A 21,449-nucleotide genomic window follows, 5' to 3' on the forward strand; every position below is an offset into this window, starting at 1 on the left:
CAGTACTATGTTCTGCCATGGATGCTGCTCACACTCAACTCCTACTGCACACAGACGTGAGGTGGCTATCTCGAGGTCGGGTGCTTTCAAGATTCTATGAACTTAGAGAAGAGCTCATAATTTTTTTTACTTCTGAAAATTCTGAGATGGCTGACCGGCTTAGTGATGAGACCTGGTGCAATAAAGTTGCCTTCCTAGCGGATATCTGCCAAGCCTTGAATACTCTTAACAAGAGTATGCAGGGAAAGAATGAAAATATTCTTACTTGTACTGACAAAATTACCACTTTCAAGGAAAAATTAACATTGTGGGGAGCCAGAATAAAAAAAGACAACAAAGTTGAGATGTTTGAGCTGACTAAAAGTTGCAGACTTGACAAAAATCTTGTCAATTTAATTCTACAAAGTTTGTTACTGCTGAGTAACAACATTGACAAGTATTTCCCATCACTTGATATTTCTTCCTTGGACTGGGTGAGAGATCCATTTGTGCCAAGTGCATACGCGTCGGCAGCACTAAGTGTTGCAGAAGAAGATGAGCTGGCAGAAATAAGGAATGACAGAGGGCTGAAATTAAAGCACTCATCAACAGATATGGCCTCATTCTGGTTGTCTCTCCGACAAGAATTCCCCATGGTCACAAAAAAGGTGATTGAAGCACTCCTTCCTTTCTCAACATCGTATCTGTGTGAGGCTGCCTTTTCTGCTATGAACACCATGAAGTGTAAGAACAGGTCACGGCTTCAATCATTGGAGGAGGACTTGAGGGTATGCTTGTCAACCATCCGTCCTCGGACAAGAGACATCATGAGACATCACCAAGCACAGGTTTACCACTGATATTCTTATGTAAGTAAAACCTATTTGTTTCTATTAATTTTAAGAGAAATAATAACAAATATCAACATATATTAAATATATGACGATATTTATTATTATATGTATTATATTTTATTAAAACAACTGATGGTGTGCCTTGGCGATTTTGAAATCTTGTTTAGTGTGCCACGAGTTTAAAAAGGTTGAAAATCACTGCTCTAGGGCTATATATTGTGGTATTTTTGCCAGCCAAGGTGTTTTTATTGCAGCTCAGGGCGCCCCCCCCCCCAAGCGCCCTGCACCCTCAGTGACCGGAGTGTGAAGTGTGCATGAGGAGCAATGGCGCACAGCTGCAGTGCTGTGCGCTACCTTGGTGAAGACTGATGTCTTCTGCCGCCGATTTTCCGGACCTCTTCTTGCTTCTGGCTCTGTAAGGGGGACGGCGGCGCGGCTCCGGGACCGAACACCAAGGACTGGGCCTGCGGTCGATCCCTCTGGAGCTAATGGTGTCCAGTAGCCTAAGAAGCCCAATCCGGCTGCAAGCAGGCGAGTTCGCTTCTTCTCCCCTTAGTCCCTCGCTGCAGTGGGCATGTTGCCAGCAGGTCTCACTGAAAATAAAAAACCTAAAATTATACTTTCTTTCTAAGGGCTCAGGAGAGCCCCTAGTGTGCATCCAACCTCGGCCGGGCACGAAATCTAACTGAGGCTTGGAGGAGGGTCATAGTGGGAGGAGCCAGTGCACACCAGGTAGTCCTAAATCTTTCTAGAGTGTCCAGCCTCCTTCGGAGCCCTCTATTCCCCATGGTCCTTACGGAGTTCCCAGCATCCACTAGGACGTCAGAGAAATAGTTGAAATTGTTGCTCTGTTCGGCCGCGCACAGCTGCAGACACTGACATTACTGTTATGTTGTTCAGTCTTACAGAGCTCCTTTGGGCGCCCAAACTACAAACTTTTCACACACTTTTTCTCGCACCAGCTAATGGGCATCTGATAGGGGCTAACTATTGAATAGCTCCAATAGAAACTCATTCAAGGGGTGCGTGCCAAAAGTGAATTGTCCCCCATTTGTGTACTAATGCACAAAACTGAGGAAAAAGTACACAGCACGGGAATCGGTAACTGTGGGTTGCTTGCCATAAGGTAGGGGAAAAAAAAAAAAAAATTATAGGTGTATGAGCACATCTCTGTATGTGACAATGTAATGGTTTATCTTCTACCTTCTCTGCCCCGACTCATGTTCTCCACTACTTGTCGACACACATTAAAGGTCTATTCTTTGAACATTTTCTCCCTTGGTGAACTTATGTATTTCACCATTCATTACATGATTATACCCAAATGTAATGCTTCTTCTATGAACTTCCCTAATGTATGCCTCCAGTTGTCTAGCTACTATTGCCTTTTGATGTCCCCTCAAAGAAGTTCTAAAACTTAAAATGTTTTAAACGGGAATGATTTCTTTCCTCCCTCCATGGTCCCCGCTCTTGCTATCACTATCCATTGAAGACATTAGCCTTTCCTCTGCTCTTCAATTCTGCAATCAACTCATCTTTCTCCTTCATTGCCCACATTCAGTTCTTCTCCCAATTCTGCTGCTTCCACTTTGGTAACAAAAAACAAACAAAACACACCTTGCAGAACTATTGCTACCTTCTGGCCTCCTCCACTTCAACGATGCTGCTTGATATTTCCTCACTCATTGCTCTGCTTCCACTTGCTCTGTTCCCAACCCTAAACAGAATCCAGTTCAAACTCCTCTCTACTCTGTAGGGGTTTATTTACTAAAGACCAACTTTCAAACAATGAAAATCGATGTTGGGTTTCAGGGGCAAAAAACACACATTTACTAACAGACTTTTTTATATTAATTTTTACATTTTAGAAAATGTATGTTTTAGCACCTGAAACCCAAAACCAATTTAGATAAATTTTCATCTAATGAAATAGACTTTCAGTAAATAAAACCCTAAATTTCCATCTACACCTCCTCCCATCCTCTTCTCCCTGCCAAAGCTCACTACCTAACTCTTATCTATTAGGCTGCTCCCTTCATGTAGAACTCACTTCCATGACATCAGTTAATCACTAATCTGCAAGCTTCAAAAGTACCCTTCAAACTCATTTTCATCATAGGTAGGCTTACCACACTATCCCTTTAGACCAGAGGTTCTCAAACTCGGTCCTCGGGGGCACACACAGCCCATGTTTTGCAGGTAACCCAGCAGGTGCACAGGTGTATTAATTACTCACTGACACATTTTAAAAGGTCCACAGGTGGAGCTAATTATTTCACTTGCGATTCTGTGAGGAGACCTGCAAAACATGCACTGTGTGTGCCCCCGAGGACCGAGTTTGAGAACCTCTGCTTTAGACCGAGACGCTCATGAATTCCACAGGTTCTGTGGCTGGCTGACTTCAAGCCTGCATTTCACCTGGTTTTAATCAGACACAGAGCTTGGGTGTTTCAGGAGTATCCCGTTTTAAAGGGATAGTATGGTAATACTAATAACAGGCCACCAACCTTCCTCATATCTCACTGCACTCCCTGACACACCTACTCACTAACTGCCTCCCCTCCCGCTCTCACAGGCACAGTCCTCTACCTTGTGCAACATCAAGCACCTTGGAGTAGATTTACTAAAGCTTCTAAAACAACACGCATCAGTAGCAACCAATAACATTATGTCATTTTTTTTTTAAGATTGCAATAGAGAAATGATAGCTAGAATCTGACTGGTTGCTATAGGCAACACTACTGCTTTTCTGTTTTAGAAGTTTTAGCACATATACCCCCTTCTAGCTGATCTTTTTAGGCTCCGTCTGCAGCATCTCCGGCCCTGTCTGTGACACCTATGCTTTTGGGCTTAGGTTTGCTCCAGGGTGTGTGGATTTAAATCACTATTTAAAAAAAAAAAAATGTTAATTTAAAATCACAATTTATTTTAATTTTTTAAAAATGAAGGTTTCTTGTTAAAATTAACTTTGAAAATGTACATTTTTGACAGCCGTGTTTCAAGAATTCAATATATATTACCATGGATGTAGAGTTACAATGTACATCCATGTTTTTACTGGTAATTGGCATAGGCATACTGTGGACCACTAGTCGCGTTCCAAAGCAACTTTGTTTAATTACCTCTTATTTGACTACGATGTTGGGGTAAATTTACTAAGGTAGGAGGTTTTTGGTTTTTTTTTTTTTTTAAAGAACTGGTGATGTTGCTCATAGCAACCATATTCTACTTAAAACATTTATCTAGCTGCTTGAAGAAGATAATAGGTAGAATCTGATTGGTTGCTATGGGCAACATCACCAGTTTGTCAGCGGCAGCGGGTGTAAGATGCGCCGGCTCCCGGCCGTTGCCAGGCCGCATCAGGCAGCCTCACCGGTGATAGCTTCCTGTGGAGCTTCTTCCTGCTCCTGGAGAGTTCCTGTGCAGCCTTCCAGTCGTGTGACCCTGTATCCTGAGCCCTGGTGTCCGGAGCCTGATCTTTGGGAAACTTTACATCCTTCCAGTTCTGTGACCCTGCATCTTGAGTCCTGGTGTCCGGACCCTGGTCATTTGGAATCTGATCCAGCCTTCCAGTCCTGCGATCCTGTATCTGCAGCCTTGGGGTTTCTGTTCCATCTGTGTGCACCTTTACCGGTGTCGTGAGTAGCGGCTCTGCCGCATTTTACGGCTGTAGCCATACTATTTCTTACTTTGTTGCTTTTGTGTTTTCTGCGGAGGTTTCCGCCATTGCTGTACTCACCGATACACGACGGTGTCGTGTTTGGCGTTTGGGCAGCGTTGCTTTTGTTACGGTTTTTCTTGGCGGTCGCGCCGCACATAAATTTGGTTATAGTTTTCAGTAGTTTCCCCTTTTTTTGTGTGTGTCCGTTTTTAGTTAGGTTTCCCCTTGTTCTCTCTCGGTTAACGCCTTGTCACCTAAGACCGGGGGGCATCGGAGTCAGGCAGACCTAATCCGACCGTCAAACGCGGCTGCCGTGGGCCCAAAAAACCATAGTCTGCAGGCGTTGACCGACCACTTGGGGGAGACAACGGAGTCAGGGTTTCCTTAGGGGTTGCTGCTGAACTCTGCTAAAACTGCAGCATCACGTTCCTGTACTCGGAGCTCATCTATTGCCATCCTGTCTCTTGGGTTCTAAGTACAGAGAACGTAACAGTTCTAAAGGAAAAAAAACTCCCACCTTAGTCAATTTACCCTCCTGTCTCAAAAGTGGCGCCATAAGACTGGTGGAAAATGCACCTTGTTTAGAAACTGAAGCTATTAAATGAAAATATCATAGTAGCAGTAGAGCAATTGCCAACAGCTGCAGCATCATCAGCTTCAGCAGAAAGAACATTTTCCACATTTGGTTTGGTGCAGTCAAAACTGAGGAATCACTCGAGTACTGACAAAGCTGCAAAACATGTTTCTTTTTCAGGCGTTCATGTAGGCTTATTCAGATGTACAAATCAGGCAAGGCAATTGCCAACTATTGTATCTTTTTACATCACTGATGTTTCTTTCCATTTGCAGTATGTAATGTGTGTGTAGTTTGCTGTGCCATGCCATGGTTCATGCTGACACTGTCAAGTCATTTAAATTAAATATATTAAAGTTACAGTATTTTAAAAGAACTTTGTATTATTGTTTTTACTTTGGATTTTTATAATAATGATCTAGTACAAAAAAAATATATTTTTTTTTAAAAATTACGATTTAAAGCCACATACTATATAAAGCCACATGAACTATATAGTCCATGTCGGTAGAAAACATAGTGCATATTGCACCGTGTGTATACAGCTTGTGATGATGATGCGTGCCACCATGGGGTATGTATCGCAAGTAAAAATAGACTGTGCAGGCAGGTCAATTTTGACTAGAAAGTGTACAATCTAGTTTCTAGTATAGGCAAAATAGTACATAAGCAATATTGTACATAGCCAAAACTGCACCATGTGTATAGTAAATATCGGTGGTTCTGGGCTCCGAGGAGTTCAAGGGAATTCGCAAAGTCAAAATCGTCCGTTAGGCAGAATCGAACCATGTGTAGGAAGCTTTACATCAGCGAAAAAATAAGAATTTACTTACCGATAATTCTATTTCTCATAGTCCGTAGTGGATGCTGGGACTCCGTAAGGACCATGGGGAATAGCGGCTCCGCAGGAGACTGGGCACAAAAGTAAAAGCTTGAACTAGCTGGTGTGCACTGGCTCCTCCCCCTATGACCCTCCTCCAAGCCTCAGTTAGGATACTGTGCCCGGACGAGCGTACATAATAAGGAAGGAGATTGAATCCCGGGTAAGACTCATACCAGCCACACCAATCACACCGTACAACCTGTGATCTGAACCCAGTTAACAGTATGATAAACGAAGGAGCCTCTGAAAAGATGGCTCACAACAATAATAACCCGAATTTTGTAACAATAACTATATACAAGTATTGCAGACAATCCGCACTTGGGATGGGCGCCCAGCATCCACTACGGACTATGAGAAATAGAATTATCGGTAAGTAAATTCTTATTTTCTCTAACGTCCTAAGTGGATGCTGGGACTCCGTAAGGACCATGGGGATTATACCAAAGCTCCCAAACGGGCGGGAGAGTGCAGATGACTCTGCAGCACCGAATGAGAGAACTCCAGGTCCTCCTCAGCCAGGGTATCAAATTTGTAGAATTTAGCAAACGTGTTTGCCCCTGACCAAGTAGCTGCTCGGCAAAGTTGTAAAGCCGAGACCCCTCGGGCAGCCGCCCAAGATGAGCCCACCTTCCTTGTGGAATGGGCTTTTACAGATTTTGGCTGTGGCAGGCCTGCCACAGAATGTGCAAGCTGAATTGTACTACAAATCCAACGAGCAATCGTCTGCTTAGAAGCAGGAACACCCAGCTTGTTGGGTGCATACAGGATAAACAGCGAGTCAGATTTCCTGACTCCAGCCGTCCTGGAAATATATATTTTCAGGGCCCTGACTACGTCCAGTAACTTGGAGTCCTCCAAGTCCCTAGTAGCCGCAGGCACCACAATAGGCTGGTTCACGTGAAACGCTGAAACCACCTTTGGGAGAAATTGAGGACGAGTCCTCAATTCTGCCCTATCCGTGTGAAAAATCAGGTAAGGGCTTTTATAAGATAAAGCCGCCAATTCTGAGACACGCCTGGCTGAAGCCAGGGCTAACAGCATTACCACCTTCCATGTGAGATATTTTAATTCCACAGTGGTGAGTGGTTCAAACCAATGTGATTTTAGGAACCCCAAAACCACACTGAGATCCCAAGGTGCCACCGGGAGCACAAAAGGAGGCTGTATATGCAGTACCCCTTTGACAAACGTCTGGACTTCAGGCACTGAAGCCAGTTCTTTTTGGAAGAAAATCGACAGGGCCGAAATTTGAACCTTAATGGACCCTAATTTTAGGCCCATAGACAGTCCTGTTTGCAGGAAATGTAGGAAGCGACCCAGTTGAAATTCCTCTGTAGGGGCCTCTTTGGCCTCACACCACGCAACATATTTTCGCCAAATGCGGTGATAATGTTTTGCGGTTACATCCTTCCTGGCCTTTATCAGGGTAGGGATGACTTCTTCTGGAATGCCTTTTTCCTTCAGGATCCGGCGTTCAACCGCCATGCCGTCAAACGCAGCCGCGGTAAGTCTTGGAACAGACAAGGTCCCTGCTGGAGCAGGTCCTTTCTTAGAGGTAGAGGCCACGGGTCCTCCGTGAGCATCTCTTGAAGTTCCGGGTACCAAGTCCTTCTTGGCCAATCCGGAACCACGAGTATAGTTCTTACTCCTCTCCTTTTTATGATTCTCAGTACTTTTGGTATGAGAGGCAGAGGAGGGAACACATACACTGACTGGTACACCCATGGTGTTACCAGAGCGTCCACCGCTATTGCCTGAGGGTCCCTTGACCTGGCGCAATATCTGTCTAGTTTTTTGTTGAGACGGGACGCCATCAGGTCCACCTTTGGTTTTTCCCAACGGTTTACCATCTCTTGGAAGACTTCTGGATGAAGACCCCACTCCCCCGGGTGAAGGTCGTGTCTGCTGAGGAAGTCCGCTTCCCAGTTGTCCACTCCCGGAATGAACACTGCTGACAGTGCTATCACATGATTCTCCGCCCAGCGAAGAATCCTTGCAGCTTCTGCCATCGCCCTCCTGCTTCTCGTGCCGCCCTGTCTGTTTACGTGGGCGACTGACGTGATGTTGTCCGATTGGATCAATACCGCCTGACCCTGAAGCAGGGGTTTTGCTTGACTTAGGGCATTGTAAATGGCCCTTAGTTCCAGAATGTTTATATGAAAAGATGTTTCCATGCTTGACCACAAGCCCTGGAAATTTTGTCCCTGTGTGACTGCTCCCCAGCCTCTCAGGCTGGCATCTGTGGTCACCAGGATCCAATCCTGAATGCCGAATCTGCGGCCCTCTAGTAGATGAGCACTCTGCAGCCACCAGAGAAGAGACACCCTTGTCCTTGGCGACAGGGTTATCCGCTGATGCATCTGAAGATGCGATCCGGACCATTTGTCCAGAAGATCCCACTGAAACGTTCTTGCATGGAATCTTCCGAATGGAATCGCTTCGTAAGAAGCCACCATTTTTCCCAGGACCCTCGTGCACTGATGCACTGACACCTGGCCTGGTTTTAGGAGATTCCTGACTAGCTCGGATAACTCCCTGGCCTTCTCCTCTGGGAGAAACACCTTTTTCTGGACTGTGTCCAGAATCATTCCTAGGAACAGGAGACGTGTCGTTGGAATCAGCTGCGATTTTGGAATATTTAGAATCCACCCGTGCTGACGTAACACTAACTGAGATAGTGCTACTCCGACTTCTAACTGTTCCCTGGACCTTGCCCTTATCAGGAGATCGTCCAAGTAAGGGATAATTAAAACACCTTTTCTTCGAAGAAGAATCATCATTTCGGCCATTACCTTGGTAAAGACCCGAGGTGCCGTGGACAACCCAAACGGCAGCGTCTGAAACTGATAATGACAGTTTTGTACTACAAACCTGAGGTACCCTTGGTGAGAAGGGTAGATTGGGACGTGGAGATAAGCATCTTTGATGTCCAGAGACACCATATAGTCCCCTTCTTCCAGGTTTGCTATCACTGCTCTGAGTGACTCCATCATGAATTTGAACCTCTTTATGTAAGTGTTCAAGGATTTTAGATTTAAAATTGGTCTCACCGAGCCATCCGGCTTCGGTACCACAAACAGCGTGGAATAATACCCCTTTCCCTGTTGTAGGAGAGGTACCTTGATTATCACCTGCTGGGAATACAGCTTGTGAATGGCTTCCAAAACTGCCTCCCTGTCGGAGGGAGACTTTGGTAGAGCAGACTTCAGGAACCGGCGAGAGGGAGACGTCTCGAATTCCAGTTTGTACCCCTGTGATACTACCTGCAGAATCCAGGGGTCCACTTGCGAGTGAGCCCACTGCGCGTTGAAATTTTTGAGACGGGCCCCCACCGTGTCCGAGTCCGCTTGTAAAGCCCCAGCGTCAAGCTGAAGACTTGGCAGAAGCAGAGGAGGGCTTCTGCTCCTGGGAAGAGGCTGCCTGGTGCAGTCTTTTTCCTCTTCCTCTGCCCCGGGGCAGAAATGAGTGGCCTTTTGCCCGCTTGTACTTATGGGAACGAAAGGACTGAGTTTGAAAAGACGGTGTCTTTTTCTGCTGAGAGGTGACCTGGGGTAAAAAGGTGGACTTTCCGGCCGTTGCCGTGGCCACCAGGTCCGATAGACCGGCCCCAAATAACTCCTCCCCTTTATACGGCAATACTTCCATATGTCGTTTTGAATCCGCATCCCCTGACCACTGTCGCGTCCATAACGCTCTTCTGGCAGAAATGGACATAGCACTCACTCTTGATGCCAGGGTGCAAATATCCCTCTGTGCATCACGCATATATAGTAATGCATCCTTCAAATGCTCTATAGTTAGTAATATACTGTCCCTATCCAGGGTATCAATATTTTCAGTCAGGGAATCCGACCACGCCACTCCAGCACTGCACATCCAGGCTGAGGCGATTGCTGGTCGCAGTATAACACCAGTATGTGTGTATATACCCTTCAGGATATTTTCCAGCCTTCTATCCGCTGGTTCTTTGAGGGCGGCCGTATCAGGAGACGGTAACGCTACTTGTTTAGATAAACGTGTGAGCGCTTTATCTACTCTAGGGGGTGTTTCCCAACGCGCCCTAACCTCTGGCGGGAAAGGGTATAGTGCCAATAATTTATTAGAAATTAGCACTTTTTTATCGGGGGAAACCCACGCTTTATCACACACCTCATTTAATTCATCTGACTCAGGAAAAGCTACTGGTAGTTTTTTCACTCCCCACATAATACCCTTCTTTGTGGTACTTGTAGTGTCAGAAATGTTCAATGCCTCCTTCATTGCCGTGATCATGTAACGTGTGGCCCTACTGGACATTACGTTTGTCTCCTCACCGTCGACACTGGACTCAGTATCCGTGTCTGGGTCTGTGTCGACCCACTGAGGTAATGGGCGTTTTATCGCCCCTGACGGTGTCTGAGACGCCTGGACAGGCACTAATTGATTTGTCGGCTGTCTCATGTCGTCAACAGTTTTTTGTAAAGTGCTGACATTGTCACGTAGTTCTTTAAATACAACCATCCAGTCAGGTGTCGACTCTCTAGGGGGTGACATCACTAACACAGGCAATTGCTCTGCTTCCACATCATTTTCCTCCTCATACATGTCGACACAATCGTACCGACACCCAGCACACACACAGGGAATGCTCTGATAGAGGACAGGACCCCACTAGCCCTTTGGGGAGACAGAGGGAGAGTTTGCCAGCACACACCAGAGCGCTATATATATATATATATATATATATATATATATATATATATATATATATATATATATATATATATATATATATATATATATATAGGGATAACCTTATGTAAGTGTTACTCCCTTTTATAGCTGCTGTTTATAATTTAGCTGCCAATAGTGCCCCCCCTCTCTCGTTTTTACCCTGATTCTGTAGGGACTGCAGGGGAGAGTCAGGGAGCCGTCCTTCCAGCGGAACTGTGAGGGAAAATGGCGCTTGTGTGCTGAGGAGATAGGCTCCGCCCCTTCACGACGGCCTTATCTCCCGCTTTTTTCTGGAAAACTGGCAGGGGTTAAATACATCCATATAGCCCAGGAGCTATATGTGATGTATTTCTTTTGCCATCCTAAGGTATTTCTGTTTTTTATTGCGTCTCAGGGCGCTCCCCCCCAGCGCCCTGCACCCTCAGTGACCGGAGTGTGAAGTGTGCTGAGAGCAATGGCGCACAGCAGAAGTGCTGTGCGCTACCTTAGTTGAAGACAGGAACGTCTTCTGCCGCCGATTTCACCGGACCTCTTCGTTCTTCTGGCTCTGTAAGGGGGCCGGCGGCGCGGCTCCGGGACCCATCCAGGCTGAACCTGTGATCGTCCCTCTGGAGCTAATGTCCAGTAGCCTAAGAAACCCAATCCACTCTGCACGCAGGTGAGTTCGTTTCTTCTCCCCTTAGTCCCACTATGCAGTGAGCCTGTTGCCAGCAGGACTCACTGAAAATAAAAAACCTAAAATAAACTTTTACTCTAAGCAGCTCAGGAGAGCCACCTAGCATGCACCCTTCTCATTCGGGCACAAAAATCTAACTGAGGCTTGGAGGAGGGTCATAGGGGGAGGAGCCAGTGCACACCAGCTAGTTCAAGCTTTTACTTTTGTGCCCAGTCTCCTGCGGAGCCGCTATTCCCCATGGTCCTTACGGAGTCCCAGTATCCACTTAGGACGTTAGAGAAATCATAGCATCAATTAAGCCAATTAAAGTTTACAGATGACAAATTAAGACCTGACTAGCGAAACCATTCCTAGCCACAAGACTACACCGCTCCAGGTACAGCAATGGCAGATTGCTTGTGTACACTGCCACAATTATATCGACATTTTTAAAATGTATATTCAAAGGGGTCGATTCAATTCGGCAACAGTTGAATAGCACCGGGAATTAGCTCCCGACGCTATTCAATTCAGCTCCAGTTAAGTCGGCGATGGCCCGTTCTCGCCGACTTAACAGGTAGTTTTGTCAGGAGAACGGGCATTCTCCGACTTAACTACCTGCGGCGATGCCGATTTCCGACAGAATCAGACTCGCGCTGGCCGCGCGGCAGCACTTTAGTTGGGTTTCTTCTCTCATCCCCCGGGGATGAGAGAAGAATTCCCGACAATTGAGGGTCAGCCGTCGCTGTATTGAATAGCGCCGGGAGCAAACTCCCGGCGCTATTCAACTGTTGCCGAATTGAATCGACCCCATAGACGCTTCATCATTAGTTGAAAATTTGGAAGCATTGTTGATGAGAAAAGAATAAATTCACAAAAAATAAAATGTAATTCTTCCACTATCATACCACTATTGTACTAATACAGTACAATCAGGATAAAAAAACAAATCCTAGCCATCTTTTATTCAATTTCAGAAATGATTGTTATGAAAGACGCTGGATTTCAAATTAAGAATTGCTACTGAGAAGGCTGAATTTTATAATAAGATTCTTAATGTAGGAGTTGGAAACACAAGCTGCCTTGCCATGTTATTTTTCTCATTATTAATATTACACTTCATTAATAACAAACTAAAAAGTAAAATATCAAAAACATTGGTTACAAATGAGAATCTAGATAATATAACTATTATTGTTATTTTTTTAAATTTTATTTACAATACTGCTATAGAATATTAAGCGCTGCGGAATATGTGCGCGCTATATAAATAACTGGTAATAATAAATAAATATTAAGCACTAGTCAATGGGAAAGTGTTTGCAGTATTTTCTGTTTAACAGGGAATAGTGCACCATCTAGTGGCCCATTTCTATATAGCGATCCAGTATTCGAATTGAAAAAAAATAATAGATATTTGAAGAAACTACTGTCCAACATACAAACAATGGTCTTAAAATGTGTGTGCAACTAATCCCAAAAATTACCAAGTGTTATTTCTTCCTTACGACTAGATTTGCAGTTTTAGCTTCACAAGTATCAGGGAATTACCATGGCAACAACAGTTACATGACATATGATATACTGAGCAGAGAGGCTTTGCCACACCCCTCTATCTCCAATATGTGCATGATGGTGATACGTTCCGACTCAGATCAGTTAACCCTCAGGAATCAGCTTATTAACCAAAAAGACCCTGCCACTATATTAATATCCCACAAAAAAGAAGACAGTTACAAAACTGCATTATAGAAAAAAAACTGCTTAATTGGTGAATTTTTTTTTATAAGATATTCTAGCTTTGAAGGGCAGGTTACACATGAGCTTCTAGCTTAGTTTAACACAAAGCTGTATGATTTATAATCTGTGAAGTAATTGTTTAAAAGACTTGTTCACTTCTACCTCCTTTCCCGATGCAGATCTGTGTAGGGACTAAATCTCGGAACTTTATATCTACAGTAAAAATAATTTTTTTCTTCAATTCTGGACATAATCAGCTAAATACTACCAATTTATGGACCTCAACTCTGCATAATTACTTCAAGTCCTACATTATATTATACCTTAAATTGCTATGCTCTATTCACTGCCACTTTAGATTGGTTTTATCTTTATTTATGTACATAATTGTTTTTTTATTAATGTACTGATAACATATTGCGACATGTTATTTTATAAGCGCTCCTTGTTTGTCCAATTTATACAAACATTGCTCTATCTTTATACCTAGGCATCCAGTTTGCTAATTAGGAGCAGCTATAAAATAAATTATTTACTGTGGTGCTTTCATAACTGCAAATTTAATATTTGTGTTTATAGTGCCAGATTTCTACAGGGTAATTGTTTTCCCTGTGGTACTACTGTATAAGGACTAAACACTACCTACATGTGACAGCAGAAGGAGAACTCTGACAGTCAATGCAGACAGAATCTTTCCAGGGTTTGTTTGAGCAATGTGGTTTCTAGCCTACACTAGTGTTTCTCAACCCCGGTCCTCAGGACCTTTAACAGGTAACATTTTACAGATCACCTCACTGGGCACAGGTGTTATTGTCAAGGTCACATTTTAAAGATCTAGAGAGGACATGAAAAACATGCTGTTTAGGGTACTAAGGACCATGTTTGAGAAGCACTGGTCTAGACAGACTGTATGGCCCGCTACTGGCCTGACTGTCAGTGCAGTCATCTTTGGTCATCTTCCAACTAGTTTTATTAATAAGCTCAACAGTGATCCAACTCGACACTGGTCGTATGTTCAGCCACAAATTCTACAAGACAAATTTCCAGAATTTAGCTGTGATAATGCAGCGTCAGTGGGCGGCAAAAGTCCCCCAAAGTAAGATACAATAAAAATGACCCCCCCTACTGTCACCTGCAACTGTACGTAACGTAAATATATCAATGACAGTTTTGCACATCTATAGCACACCATGCGATATTCAGACCCAGCAACGCAATGTAATGCTACATCGCATCCATCAAACACATAGAAACATAGAATTTGACAGCAGATAAGAACCACTTGACCCATCTAGTCTGACCTAAACACATGTAGATGCACCCACTTGCACACTAGGATTAATGTTTGTTAGGGGACAATTAACCTACCAGTATATTTCTGGATTGTGGGGGGAAACCGGAGTACCAGGTGGAAACCAACACAAGCACGGGGAGAATAAACTACACAAAGTTAGAGCTGTGGTGGGAATCGAACCCATGACCTCAGTGCTGTGAGGCAGTAATGCTAACCATTACACCATCCGTGCTGCGCTACGCACTGCATGATCCGCCATATGACAGCGTAATGTAGTGTTACTTGCTGCATGTAACTACATCTGCGTCGACTGTGGAATCGTCCCATTGGACATGCAGCACGTTCAACGAATGATGGGCTAGGTACAACAGATCTGGTGTACACACTATAAAAAGTGTATGATATTGGGGTAGATGTATTAACCTGGAGAAGGCATAAGGAAGTGATAAACCAGTGATAAGTGCAATAGTGTTCACGCTAGGCTGTCTTAGCAGGGAGCCGCGCCCTGCCCGATTTTATTAAGGCAAAACCCACTCTGCCCTCTCTGCGGCGCCCTGCTAAACAGCCTGCCCGCTTCCTGCTCTCCCAGCGTGCATAGATGCCGTGCGCATGCGCACAGCATCCATTCACGCTACGGGAGAGCGCTCGGGGGAAGCCCAGCACCTCCGTAGGTGCTAGGCAGGCCCCCTTTAGTGACACCACCAACCCCCTTTTTAGTGACGCAGCCAGCCACCCACGCCCCCTTAAGTTACACCACCGCCCACACTTTACATAGTCACGCCTCGTTTCCAGACGCGTGCACAAGTGCCCCCACAGACCGGCACCCTGCCCTCAAAAATTCCTAGGGGGAACACTATGCAAGGTGATAAATGCACCAGCCAATCAGTTTCTAACTTAATTTACATATTGGAGCTGATTGGCTGGTGCGTTAATCACCTTGCACTTATCACTGGTTTATCACTTCCTTATGCCTTCTCCAGGTTAATACATCTGCCCCACAGTTCCTGTATGCCTTACAGTGTACACACACTGGGTGTTTTTGCCCAGCGATGATCGTGAACATCGCTGGCAGGAAAATAGCTCAGTGCATACACAATGATTTCTTTTTCCTGTGTCAGCGATGTTCAGCAGGGGTGTGGGGGGTAATGGGTGAAACACTTTCCACAGTAGGAGACTGTTAAAAGTGCTTCACTCGGCTGTACAGCCTGACTGACGGCAACGGCTAGCGATGATGCGGGAGTGCGCATCAGCGCTAGTGTTCACTCTACGATTTTTTTTTAGGGCAGGGTGCTGATCATTGAGGAGGGCACATTTTTATTTTGAAGTGCACATTTTTGATGTGACGCTTTGCGCACAAAGCATAGCGCAAATGTTTATAGTTTTTGTACATACATTTTCCCCTTAGTATATCATATACCCATACATACATACAGGACGCCAATGTAACACCCAACATCTGTACTGAGCAACATACTGTATATGTCCAGTCTTCTTGAAAGATTGGCTGTAGCATATACTTAAGTAGATAATTATAAATGTCTCCTCCAGTGCTGAAGTGGTTATAATCCGTATGTGTTATAAAACAGAAAAGTTAAGCAAAGGGTTAAAATATATAGGTAAAAAAATAAAAAAAAGTCTGTTCTACTAAGGAAATACTGTAAGCAGTAACTGCTCACTGCTTACCCTGTCCTTTCCCTCTTTATCAAGGTGCTGTGCTTTGCAGGCAGCCAAAAAAGTGATGTCCTTTACAGTCCCTCATCTGCCATCCAGTTCACTAAGGATATAAATTGTGCTCCAATTTCAGAGATAGGCAAGGAATAGACAATAACATTGTAATATGCACTCTGACTGTTGCATTCTGTATACAAGGGGGTGATTTATGGTCCTGTAGGGTGCACTGAAAAAGGGCAGGGTGCTTTTTCACAGATCAAAAATGGGCAGGGTGCAGCACCCTGCTGAAACAGCCTAGAAGGAACACTGAGCGCTCACCGCTAGCCCATACACACTGGACAAGTGTAAGCTCAAAGTAGCTAAAAATGCCAAAAATGAGCTACTTTGAGCTCAAAATCGCCCAGTGTGTATGGGCCTTTAGTCTGCATATCCATGTTTTTCCAGTTGCTGGGCAGGAAATAGAATATGTTAAAGGATTATTGGTAATTACTGAACAAAACTTTACAGAAATAGCTAAATAGAAGACTTGTCAATCTACTCCATTGCCCAAACTTACATTACATGGGGGTCGATTCTATTCGGCAACTTAAGAATAGCGCCGGGAATTAGCTCCCGACGCTATTCAATTCAGCTGCTAGTGACCCGCAATTATCGGGAATTCTTCTCTCATCCCCGGGGGATGAGAGAAGAAACCAGACAAAAGTGCTGCCTCGCGGCCGGCGCGAGGCTGATTCTGTCGGGAATCAGCATCGCCGCGGGTAGTTAAGTCGGAGAATGGCCGTTCTCCCGACAAAACTACCTGTTAAGTCGGCGAGAACGGGACATCGCCGACTTAACTGGAGCTGAATTGAATAGCGTCGGGAGCTAATTCCCGGCGCTATTCTTAAATTGCCGAATAGAATCGACCCCATGGTCTCTTTTAGAAAGGTGCTAGTAAAAATGCAGATACACAAATACATTTGTAAATAATTTAGCTTATTGGAAATAGCATTTTCCTATGCACAACTGACTTCCTGTTTTGAAAGCGCCACTGAACATAACACTGAACTTGTTCCAAATGAAAAACCACTGTCACAGTGGTCAGTGTAATCGTGTACAGCCAATCACCTTCAACTTTCCTAATAGCATGCATGGATGCAAAAGTTCTGTCAACTATAGTTTTATAGGGGTTGTTTCTTATTAGTTACAGGTCCCAGGAAGCCAATGCATGCTGGCGCTTGTAGTTCCTTGAGTATGATGGACCTTGTAGTACAAGTTTTAGCATGCCCAACCCTCTAAATGTGGCCTATGAATGCTGGGGCCTGTAATTCCCCACATTATTTACCTTTTTTTTTTTTGTAATTACCCAACAGCAACTCCAAGGTTGATGGGAATAGCCCTAGTGCTCTCCACACCCTTTTCGTACCAAAAGGACTCCACACTCCGGGGAATATCCAATTAGCCACGCTGTCCGATTCAATTAGCTGCAGGAACCCTGCGAGCTAATCCCCAGAGTCAGGATTTTTCCTTGCAAGCTCAGTAGCTGCAAGGAAAAAAAATCTGCATTAAATACAACCCCCCTGCATTTAACACAAGGGGGTAACCCATTAGAATCCGCATTTTATGAATAACCAGTGAGGCTAAATAATGGATTAGCTCTGGGCGTTAAACCCGTAGCTTTACCCGTGCAGTAAAACTTGTGCAAATGACCCTCTCAGTTTCCTTGCTATAGTGTAATCAGCACATAGCCAAATACTAGTAGTGACAGGAGGGAATGCACTTTTTTTTAAATTAAATTTTCTCTTCTCTTTAGAGTCTATTGTTTTAATCTAAATCTCACTGGTGATCATTATCATCAGCACAAATTTTGCTCCGGGGACAGCCACAACAGATATTGTATGCCTTCAACAGTGCATATTCACCTCTACATATAATATAACATGGATTAACAGACTTTTGAGGTAACCAGGCTACGCAAGCATGCCCCTTCTCCCCTCCTAAGCGTAGAGAGGCACAACGAGAAAAATACATCCCAGTCTGCGTGCACACTGAGACATACTCCTTTTTACTGCACATGTGCAATACAAAAAGCACATTTGGCAGGGTAAAAAGCCTACAAAATGTGTTCACGTCCAACTCTACATAAACCTCAGAAGTTTACATAGGTTTTCTAGTGTCTGGAATAACTTTATTTTGAAAGATGTATTAAATGACCTGATGCCATAACAGGCCCTATAATAAAATAGTAACACACACCAGACCCGTAAAAACAGTCACAATTAGACGTGAGGTCCAACAGGAAATTGACGCACTGACACAGGACACGGCTGGTATGAAGCACTGCTTATTTTTAATTATGCCTCAGACTAGAGTGGATCTTTGGTGTACATACTGCAATTAAAGTCTATTACGTTTACAATAATTCCATAAGTGCATAACTCAATCTGCAATTAGCATTATGTTATCAATTCTACTGTCTTTTCATAAAGTGTGCTGCGGGAAGAGCTATGAGAACACAAATTCTGCTTGCTGTTCTGGGCAGCCATTTTCAGCATCTCTTTCAGGGAATCCCGCCAACAAGCGTGTTATGCAGGAATCCTCCTGTTGGCATCAGACCGCTACTGAGTTTGCCTAGCAACTGTGACTTCGGTGGAAGTCAAAATTCAACTTGCATGGCACCCCATGGAACCCTGGAAATATATTTGTGCAGTGGTTCTCAAACTGTGTGCTGTGGCACCCTGGGGTGCTCAGGGCACTTGCAAGGGTGCCTTGGATTGTAGGTCCAGGACAAATTCAAATTATATATGGTCAACGTAACAGGCAAAACTAGTGCTGGTGGCTGCCAAATATAAAACGTGTGGATAAACATAAGCAAATCTTGTCCCTCACCACACAACTGAACCTAAGGATGACATATAAACAATTTAATTTGGCATTCCTTTCTAAATTTCTCAGTTATAGTGCCTACACACGGTCAGATAACACTGACCGATACGAACATTCTCGTTCATTAATGAATGAGAACTCATTTATATCGTTCAGTGCGTAGGCACAAACGATGAATGATGTGCTGCCCCGCGCTCATTCATCATTGGTGCCCCGTCACGTATGCATGCAGACCAATATGGACAATCTTGTCCATATTATCATGCACTGCTATGGAGCCGGGTGACAGGGGGAGTTTGGAAACTACCCCCCCCTCCCCTGCCGGCCATATCGGCGGCAGGTCGACAAGTGTGTAGGGCCTATAAGAAACATTTGGTCTGGTAGTGCTATGAAACATAATTCTTATAGGCCCTACACACTGGGCGATAATACTCAAAGATATGAACGATTTTGTTCATTAATGAACGAGATACCTTGCATATCTTTCAGTGTGGAGGCACCAGCGATGAACGATGCGCGGCCCCGCGCTCGTTCATCGCTGGTGCCCCGTCGCCTGTGCATGCAGGCCAATATGGACGATCTCGTCCATATTTGCCTGCACTTCTATGGAGCCGGGTGACGGGGGGAGTGAAGAAACTTCACTCCCCCACGTCACTGCCCCCCCCGCCGCTGGGTCGGCCGTATCCGCCATCAGGCAGCTCGGCGCAGACTGCTCAATGTGTAGGGCCCTTTAAACTCTAAGGGGGGGCCATGATTCAAAACACATTTGTGAACAACTGTACTAGTGCTGGTTTTGAACATTAAGCAACACATGTATACTGTCCCACTACAAGAATCAGTCACTAAAAGCAGAGAGAGCATGTACATTTCAAAATGGACATTTGTGGCAGAATATGCCTGTGCTTAACATTTCCATAAACATCTATTGAGCTGGCTGCATACACACATTAAAAATGAAAAGTAAATTAATAAAGAAGTGCACAGCATTATAACCTGATTACAAGATACTAAGGCGCCCTGAGAACACAACCAGGGTTAATTGGGATGCAAACAACTTTAAATTTCAATTTGGCAGTGTCGGAAATTGTCTGCTGACAGTGAAGAGATAGAGCTACAGTACACACTCCTACACACACACAGACACATAATATTTGTGAATCAGTGCCTCACCCTTCCCCAGCACAACAAAGAGCATGCCATGCGATCAGGACCCCCGACCCACTTTATAGCACTGTGTCATGCATGGACGGATGTGGCAGGAAATTACAAAATAAATAAATAAAACTCCATTTCTATATCCCAGCCCCTAATTAGGGAGAGAGATCGGTCATTGGCTCAGGGGGACAGGTAGCAGCACATGCAATTGCTAAGAACATAAGCGAGCAGTGACACATTGCTCAGCTGCATGTTACACACTGGCCCACACTGGGCTCTCATTGTGCAGCCACATGCTCCCCACCCCTCCTCCCACTGCCTGGGGAGCCAGCACTGCAGAGGCTCGCACTGCAGTCAGGCCGGGCCGAGGCCTATTCTCCCCTGTGTGCATGCAGCAGCCAGGCCCATGTGCCAGCCTCTCCCCCGGCACCACGGCCGCTGCGTGGGGTGTGATAGGGATGCGCCGCACTGTCACATACCCAGCAGCGGGGTGATCCGTGGGGCACTGGTCCGGGGAGACCCCGTCTCTCGCCGGCGGCCTACACTCCCCTCCGGGCCTCACTGCTCGAGGGCTACCCCTCTGCCAGCGCCGCGCACCCCTCCCTGCTCCGCACACACCCGGGACGGGGAGCACAATGGGCCGGGCGGGCTGCTGGCGGTGACGCGGCTAGGCCCCGGGCCCGTTGCTTCAGCCCCGGCGATGCCGGCGTCACCTCCGTCACTTCTCCCCACACCGGTCTGGCAGATGGGTGCTGCCTCACCCCGGACCGCGCTGAGCCGTATTTACCTGTTGTCCCCGGGGCCGCCCGGTGCCTCGGCTTCCGTGCAGACAACGAGTGATCAGAGGCTCCTCCCGCAGCAGCCACCAAGCGCCGCTGCAGTAGCAGCCACTGACCGCCAGGGGGCGTCCGTGCATACAACGCCCGACTGGTGTTCGGAGAATATCGGCAACTTCCGCCGCAGCATGGGAGCAAGATATCGCGAGATTACGTTACATACATTCTCCTCTGCACGAATGTAATATGCCCACCGCCCGGGTGCTCCATGTGTCTGCGTAATAACCCGTTTGCAGCGCACACTGTATCGTGATTATTATTCCTACCACCACGCTGATAGAAGTACGCGAGTTACTCGCACGCAGATAACTCCCTTATATATGTTTTGGGAAAAAAAATCCTTTGTTCGCTGAGGCGCTGCACAATGCTGCAGATAGACAAAGCGACGAGCGCCCCCCTGCGGCAGGCCTGGTAATCACCGTGCAGCCAGTGCTGGGCGCAGCAGTAGGCGGCCCCACTTTATTGCTGTGCACGTGCTGCTCTGAGCTGTCCAGGGTTCTGCCCCTCACCATCACTCCCCCTATTGTGCTGCGTGCACCCTGTGGCCGCAGCTGGTCATTGCCACA

The 21,449-nt window shown here is 45.5% G+C and overlaps 1 protein-coding gene across 3 annotated transcripts in view; it reads right to left on the reverse strand.

Annotated features, from left to right (window-relative positions):
* Positions 1–20,939, reverse strand: part of ZBTB33 (zinc finger and BTB domain containing 33) — a 45,246-nt gene extending 24,307 nt beyond the window's left edge. The window contains exons 1-2 of one of the 3 annotated variants that reach the window (XM_063937235.1): positions 20,835–20,938; positions 16,040–16,130 (exon numbers count right to left, since the gene is read on the reverse strand). The gene's annotated coding sequence lies outside the window, so the exon portion shown is untranslated. Of the gene's footprint in view, positions 1–16,039; positions 16,131–20,526; positions 20,794–20,834 lie in introns of those variants that run through there. The other 2 variants (XM_063937237.1, XM_063937236.1) reach the window with 2 other exon arrangements.
* Positions 20,940–21,449: the final 510 nt, after the last annotated feature.

Source organism: Pseudophryne corroboree, chromosome 8 (genome assembly GCF_028390025.1).
Source record: "Pseudophryne corroboree isolate aPseCor3 chromosome 8, aPseCor3.hap2, whole genome shotgun sequence".
Classification (NCBI taxonomy): domain Eukaryota; kingdom Metazoa; phylum Chordata; class Amphibia; order Anura; family Myobatrachidae; genus Pseudophryne; species Pseudophryne corroboree.